This window comes from Alligator sinensis, unplaced genomic scaffold, assembly GCF_000455745.1.
Source record: "Alligator sinensis unplaced genomic scaffold, ASM45574v1 scaffold145_2, whole genome shotgun sequence".
NCBI lineage: Eukaryota > Metazoa > Chordata > Crocodylia > Alligatoridae > Alligator > Alligator sinensis.
Window position 1 is genome coordinate 2,024,346 of NW_005841954.1, and position 7,962 is coordinate 2,032,307.

The 7,962-nt window shown below is 44.7% G+C and overlaps 1 long non-coding RNA gene across 2 annotated transcripts in view; it reads right to left on the bottom strand.

The window, feature by feature from the left end:
- Nucleotides 1–7,741, bottom strand: part of LOC102383608 — a 59,780-nt gene extending 52,039 nt beyond the window's left edge. For both annotated transcript variants that reach the window (XR_323437.1, XR_001357764.1), the window contains exons 1-2: nucleotides 7,661–7,741; nucleotides 6,104–6,233 (exon numbers count right to left, since the gene is read on the bottom strand). This is a non-coding gene — a long non-coding RNA (uncharacterized LOC102383608). The remainder of the gene's footprint in view (nucleotides 1–6,103; nucleotides 6,234–7,660) is intronic.
- Nucleotides 7,742–7,962: the final 221 nt, after the last annotated feature.

Genomic DNA, 7,962 nt, shown 5'->3' on the forward strand with positions numbered 1-7,962 from the left:
CACCATCACATCAAAGGTTGTCAGATGTAGCTGCATGCTATGTCCTATCTCTGACCTGAGAATGCTCTCTGCCAAAACCACTGTTTACTATTTGCCTGTTGCACTCAATAAACACTATCCATGAGTGCTTTGGGTATAGGAGGAGCTGTTTACATGCAAGTGCTTGAGGTATCTGTGCTTAGACTCCCATCTCCCATGGGGCACATCATGGCAAGGACATGTCAATTATACAGATTTATGATCCTGTTGAATGGGAAATGTTCTCTTAAGTACCCAAGAGCTGGGGGGAGGAGGGCTGGCACCTTGGCTGGGCTTCATGCTTCAGCACGGAGGGGTGGGGGTTGGGGGAAAGTGAGCAATTCACCCTCTCCCTATGCCCCAGCATTCCTAGCCCACCTGGGCCACAATCTCTTTGTGGGATTCTCAGCCATAATGGCCTGAGAGAGGGCTATGACCATAGGGGATGGCCTGTGGTGGCTTTGGCATTCCTGCTGACCCCTCCTTCCCCCTCCCATCTCACCCAGGGGGCTCCATATTTCTCCTGGGGCCTGGGTCCCCATCACAGTTGGGTGGAGCTGGGGAAAGCCTTACCACTGTGGAACAGTTGTGGCTCCTGTGTGGGAAACAGTGTCCTGGGGACTCCCTGTGCCTCCTCCTCCTTCAGTAGGGTGATGAAATCTTTTATTTCCCTGAATTGCTAGTTGTGTGCCCAGGTTTGGTTGGTGGCGGCTGATGGGGTGAGTTCATCCATGGTCCTGGGTACTTCCTGTGCCTCCTCCTCCTTCAGTAGGGTCCTCTGGTCCCATGGGTGGGGGAGGGGGTGTCATCTACCCTGTTCGTGGTGGGACAGATTCTTGTAAAATTATGTGCTCTGTTCCACAGACCACTTTCTAACATTAAGCATGCAGAAATATTGCCTCTTCATCAACATGGTCTTGGTGAGGCACTCCAACCAGTGTCTGTTGTGCCCCCATGCATGCATCTGCTGAGCAATGCATTTGAAGACATCTCTGATTTGATGCCCTGTCTGGAGCTGCCCCGGGGTGTCCACTTCACCCCAGATGGTGATGAAATCTTTCATTTCCCTGAACTGCTAATTGTGTGCCCAGGTTTGGTTGGTGGCGGCCGATGGGGTGAGTTCATTCATGGTCTACGGCGGTGCCTTTGGGGGTCTCATTGTCCATGGGTGGGTGAAGGTCTGGCTGTGGGGGGTGGGTGGAAGAGTAGAAGCATGGATGGATGGAAGCAGTGGTGGACATGTGAAGATGCAGTTCCTGGCACATGGTTCTCACTCTTACTTCAGAGGCTTGTGGCCCTTCCTCCCACATCACCTGGCCTCCACTGCTCAGGTTGCCTCCAGAATCTCAAAATGTCCAGGGGCTTTCAGCAGGTGCCCCATGATACTGGCGATGCCACATGCCTCACGTCTATTAGGGAACTTGCTCATTGCCAGAAATCAATGCAGATGAATCAATTCTTAAAAAATGTTAACTGTGAGCAGAGGCAAAATAGCAACTGACCTACATTCAGCACTTGTGCAACAGCACCCATGACAATATGCAATAAAAGAAATTCAGCAATAGACAGGTTTCTTTGTGTGGATGGATCTACGCTAACTGGACTGAGGATGTGAGTGGGCCTGGGGACAGAGCTTTGCTGATTCTTGTCAGTGAATATGGGGCTTGCCTGGTGCTTGGGCAGACCACATGAGCTCTGGCCAAGGCTAGAGCACCACCCTGGGAGCGGGGGTGAGCAGGGTGCTGCATAGCCCCATAGGTTGCTGGCAGAATGCAACCTAATGTGAGTTGTGCTGGGATGTGGTATGGCGCTCTAACCTACAGTGCTGAAGTCTGATACCACATGCACCCAGGGTTATCTTAGAGTGGGAACCGTCATTTTTACAGCACTCTAGATACCCTGACCATCAGTTTGGTTATGGCTATAGAACACTTTCTGTGTGCTTACAGTGCAATAAGTGCAATAAGTGCAACTTTTGTACCTGGCCTGGCTTCCCAGCACAGTGCTGAAATTATTGTGCCAAAGATAAGCATTCCCCAGCCTTCTGTCTAGCATGTTTGTTCAAGATGGCCCCATGTGGGGCGAGGAGGAAGAGACCAACTTGGATGGTGTGTGGCTCAGTGTGATGGGTGCTGACTGCAGGCCCTGTGTTTTACTCTGACTGTTATACGTTGGGCCGTGCCCAGCTTCAAAAGGAGCTTTGGAGAAGGGGCTAAGTAATACCTAAACTGTGGTATAGTGGGTATAATACCTGAAGAATCTAAGAAAGCCAGGTTCAGACCTCATTTGGGTCAGGTATGCTTAGAACCCATGTCTCAGGATGCGTAGCCAAGTGTCCAACTACCCTCATATTGGGCTTAAGACATGGAGAGCTTCATTCCCACCCTTGTGCTTTTTTCTGGGATCTACACTCAGGTAGGTGCCACATTCTCAGGTAAGTAGCCATTCACATACATGGGCACTATGAAGCCTACCGTGTACGCCAAGTCTACATGCGCATGTTCACATGTTCACATTGTAGGGGAAACAGAATCACAACTCTTCATAAGTGGCAAAAATGTCACGTATTTAACCAGAAAACTGCCATTTTGATGCACAAAAGGAAAGAGAATTACACATTTAGGGTGTGGCCAGAAGAGTGCACATGTGCCTCAAAGCTGTGAGGGGCTGCAAACCGCATGCGGTGCACCCATTTACTACACTGATAATTTTTAATGCAGCACTGAAATTTGACACCAAGGAATCCTGGTGTCAAAAAAACCTGCTGTTAAGAAAAGTGGCACAGAACACACAGTAGCAGTGTGCGCCATCAGAAATGGAGGGTGGCAAGTGAGAGACATGCTCTGGTTGCTGACCAGGCTTTAAGTGGCCGAACTGGCACTGCTGCTGCCCCCAGGAAGCCCCCAGGACCCCATATAAAGCTGCTGGGGCCAGCCCAGATGCTGGCACCAGCCTCTCCTACCCCACCCAGGTCAGTTTGCTGCACACTGGATATGTGCCACTGTTTTTTGTGTGGCAGGAAATGTACCCCTGCACATGTGTGGACATGCCTCCAGTGTGCAAAACTTAGTGTTAAGTATTACCTCTAGCTTTGGGAACATCTGAACGGAAACAAAATAAGAACTTTACAATATCTACCTATAAAATATTATATGCAAAGACTATATAAATTACATTATTTTTAATATTGCACATGGTGTGAATCAAAAAAGAGTTCAAGATATTTAATTTTAAAGGGATAGAGTACCAGAACATGATATCCAGAAGTGTTGGGATTTTTTCTTACAGAAAATTGATATTTTCAGATAGGAGTATTGCATCCAGTTCTGGGCACCACACTTTAGCAAGGATGTGGACAACTATGAGAGAGTTCAAAGAAGAGCCACCCATATGATCAGACTCTTACACGGCAAGCCGTATGAAGCATAAGAATTACTGTTCTCACAAACTGGCCTTTGTAGTGATCACCAGATTCAATTAACACAGGCTTACATGAATACGAATAACTAAACAGTGAACTATATTGTGGCATAGTAGGCAATCTCTACAGGCCCCGAGTCTCTTTCTTACTAACTGGGTACATTTACAGGAGATGTTTACTGGAGAGCTGCATAATAAGCTCTGCAGTAGCCTCTGCATCTACACTTGTGGCCCTCTTAGACCACAGTAAGTGAATTAACTCTGCAGTAGGTAAATACAAGTACCAACCCCCCGCGGAGGTTTTTAGTGTGCACCAATGCATATGTAGATGCTGATGGGGCTGGCTGGGGCACAAGGGTGCTTCAGTGTGGGGGTTGCCTGCTGGCTAGTCCTGCACTGGAGCACCCTTGTCCCCCAGCCAGCATAACTGTAGCATGGGAGTTGGGTTGGAGCAGCTCTGGGATGGTAGGCTGACCCCCTTGGACTCCTCTGCCTGTGGGGGCTGTGCCACCCTGACTCAACATGCTGTGTTCCCAGGTGCATGTGTAGATGCTATGCCCAGGAACAATAAACTCTGGCATGAACTGCATTGGAGTTTATTCAGGTGCACTAATTGGACATGTAGATGGGGGAGGAAACCCTGTCTGTTTATAACACCTTTATCTTTGGAGAAGGCCAAAATATGCAGTTAAGACTAATACTGGCCACATTTAAGGAGTCCTGACTAATACTGTCCACATTTGAGGAGTCCTGCACGCCATGAAAAGAATGAGACTCTTGAAAGATTCAGATTTTTTATGTGAAAACAAAAAACAGGAGAAAGTGTAGATCAGTATGTTCCTGAACTAAAGAGACTGAGTAAGGACTGTGCTTTTGGGAACAGGGCAACATCTCTGATTAGATGTAGAATTATTTGTGGCATTGCAGACAATGTGTTACAAGAAAGGTGCTTGCCTGAGGGAGGCTTGTCCCTAGAATAGATTATCCAAATGTTCAGGGCAGCAGAAAGTGTGAATGCTCAGACTGCAGAGCTGAATGCACCAAGAGGGATACTCCATGCAGTAGACATGAAAGCATGTGGCCAGAAAAAGCCACCTCACAAGGTGGAATTTTCCACTGGCAAGGAGACTGCCAAATGAGGGAGAGCAACTTGGAAAGCTCTGTTTTAACTGTAACAAGAAAAACAATTTTACCAGGTGTTTTAGACACAAACATCTCTTGAGCAGACAATGCAGAAAGGTTTTTTTATAGTTATGGTTGAATCCAGCAAGATCAATGAAAGGAACTTAGTTTTGCCGATATAAGTGTGAGGAACAATAATTCAATTTAAATTGCACTGGTGCTCAGATTAATATTTTACCTGAGCACAAATATAGAAAATTAAAACTGAGGCCAAAAGTAAGTCCAACAAACATCAAAATAACTGGTTATTCCCCAAATATACCAGTGAAAGGGAGATGCATTATTAGCATTCAGTATGAAAACAGAGCAGACAAATGCCCATTCATTGTGGTACCTAGGGAGATGACTTCTATTTTAGCTCTGGAAGCTTGTGAGAAACTGAATCTATGTAAGTATATGCCTGCAGTGCAAGAAGACAACTTTCATGCTGTTATGATCCTCTTGGTCATCACACCCCAGTTCTGGACAGTTTTAGGAAGAAATCAGTTCTTCCAGAAGACAAGAAGCAACCATGCCCTTATGGGAAAAAAATGAACGTAAGAACACAAATGCAAATACTATCCAGAAAGAGGGAAAAAGCCTCAGTGGCTGGTAGCTAATGAAGTCTGTACTATGTGCAAAAGTACAGATGCCAAAAATGCAAGCCAGTTGGATCCCTCTATAAGGATTCAAGTTTATCAGGACTTGAAGGAAAAGCTTTCCACTAAAACCAAATCAGAAGCTGGATCTGATACTTCACAGGTCTGAGAAAAAAAGTGGAATATCCTAAAAGATTACAGAGACTTGTTAAAAGAACTGCAGGAAAGAGGGAATAGAAAAGTGAGTGGTAAAGACTCGCTACAGAGTGACACACTAGTAACCTTTCTTCTGTAGATGGGTGCTACTTGATTTTTGTGTGAACTGATTTTTTTAGTTATTGGTAAGAGGAAAGATGTATTAAAAGAAGTTATAATTTAGAGATGCTCCCTAACAGGAGACTGAGGGAGTTAGGAGATGGTCCCTCTGTAAGGAAGCAGCTAGTTAGTGGGTGTGTCTACATATCCTACCAGTGTTTATTGCTCCTGGCTTCCACATTTACACATGCACCCAGGAACTGCAGCACTTTGAGCTGGGCCAGAGCAGCCCCATCTGGCAAGGGTAAATAACCTCTCCTTAGAATAGTACTTGTATTGGGCAGTACTATCCTATAGCAATAAAAAATTAATTTACTTTGGTCTAATAGCATCGCTCATGTAGATGGTGACGCTTTACTGTGGAGCTAACTAGGCAACTCCACAGTAAGTGTTTCATGTTGATACACCTTCTATGTAAGATATATTGTTTGACTTTGTCAGTTTTTATTTCTGCCTCTGTAGCTGCTAGGTAACACACACATTTTTGTCCAAATGCTTTCTAGATCTCTAATTTATTACCCAACAGTAGAAGGTCTAGTGGAAGTTGCAACACTTTCTTGACTGTTGTCAGATCATAACTGATCACTTACTGTGGCCCTTGTTCTTCCCCATGACTGCATTTCTCCACTTGCTTTCAGGTTCCACCTTCTTCTTCAGTTTGGATCTTAAGTTTTTTCAAGTTCTGTTTCATTCCCCACTCTTGACAGCTTGTAGTGATCACTGGGTTAAATAAAAATAGGCATAAGTGAATAAGAACTAAACAATGGATTTTATTGTGGAGCAGTAAATAACCTCTGCAGACCCTTGGTCTCTCTCTAACTAGCTACCTGATCCCTAAATGAGTAAACATCTCCCAACTGGAGCTCCGACAGGCTCCTATTAGGGAGCATCTCTAAATTATAACTTCTATTGATACAGCCGTGCAACATTTTTAATTGATTTCTTGTTTGTTTTTTCAACTAGTAACAGAATGAATCTTATTTTTGAGGTGCTTGTTTTTTTGAGGATAAAAGTGAAAAGTTTCCACAGAAAGCAGACACTTACACTTTTCATGAAAAAGGTTAGTTGAAAACCTAGGTTTCCACCAGAAACAGATTCTAAAGCAAATTAATCCTATTTTGGTCAGTCAGTCAGGTCTCTTTCTTTCATCTGGAAAGCTGTCTTCCATCTTCCATCTATTATTTCCTATTCATAGGATTCTGGTTTTCTCTGATTTAAAAAATCCTCAATTTTTGGGTTAAAAAAGTAACCCCAAATCCACATTTTTCCATTATTAAAATGAAATGCATAGATATATATGTATAATGGTGTTTCATTTTGATCATGGAAAAATGTGGATTTTAGGTTACTTTTTTTAACCCGAAAATTGGGGATTTTTTTTTATCAGAGAAAACCAGGATCCTTGTTCATCAGGCTTGTGTAGCAGTCTTTACTTCTTCCCATGCTATTCTGATGGATCTTCATTCAACCTCTCTTGTATGTCTCCATGATGTTTTTCACTTGCCTTGATACTTTTTGCCTAAGGGATTTCAGCATAATATCTGATGTGTTATGCTGCTGGGTCCTTTCTTTAATTGTGTCCCCTAGCTATCTCCTTTCTTACTCAGTTACTTCTAGTCCTATTAGATTTTTTTTTGTCCTTCTCAATACAGCTTTGCTTGTTTTTTTTTCCTTTATCTTTTTCTCTTTTTTTGCTTGTGATGTAGCAGATTAGTGACAAACAGCACTAGATCTTGAATCAAACATATAGTATATGTAAGCTGTCCTGGAGAGCACCTTCAAGACTGACACATTTTCCAAAGTGTCTTTGGCCAGGCACCTCTGCCACTGGTCACATTTGCTCTAGCTGCCCAGGGTCCCTCTCCAGGTCCACAATATGGGAATCCAAGCTGCTCTTGGAGTATAGCAGGGAAACCACTCTGGCCTCAGGCACCTTGCTCCAAGATGCTTCCTGCTTTGCTAAAACTCAAATCCCGGCTGGCACTGGAAGCCCTGCCCAGGTTACTAATGGGTCTTGTGCAGAGCCCAAAAGAAACGTACACACAAAAAAAGCTTGTGACTAGGGAGCCCACAAACAGGGGAAGCAGTTTGCAGGCAGTTGCTGGAGGCAAGAGAAAGGAGGTGAGAAGCCAGGCAGCAGATCTTACCCAGGAAAGGTAAATGATCCAGTTGCTCATGCCTTTGGTTTTGCTGAGTGTTTGGCTGGTAGGCTGTGTGTACTCTGAGAAGCTGGGAATGATTGCTGAGTGATTGCTGATTGTTGATGTGAGGAATTGCTGACTGCTGAGTGATTGCTGATTGTTGAGGGATTGCTGATTGACGCGCGAGTGATTGCTGGGTGATTGCTGCCTGGGCCTGACAGAAGCCCTAACAAGGGGGCTGAGTCAGCCCAGGCCCAACAGGGTATAAAAGAAGACTCACCAGGTGACTAGGGAACCTGTGAACAGGG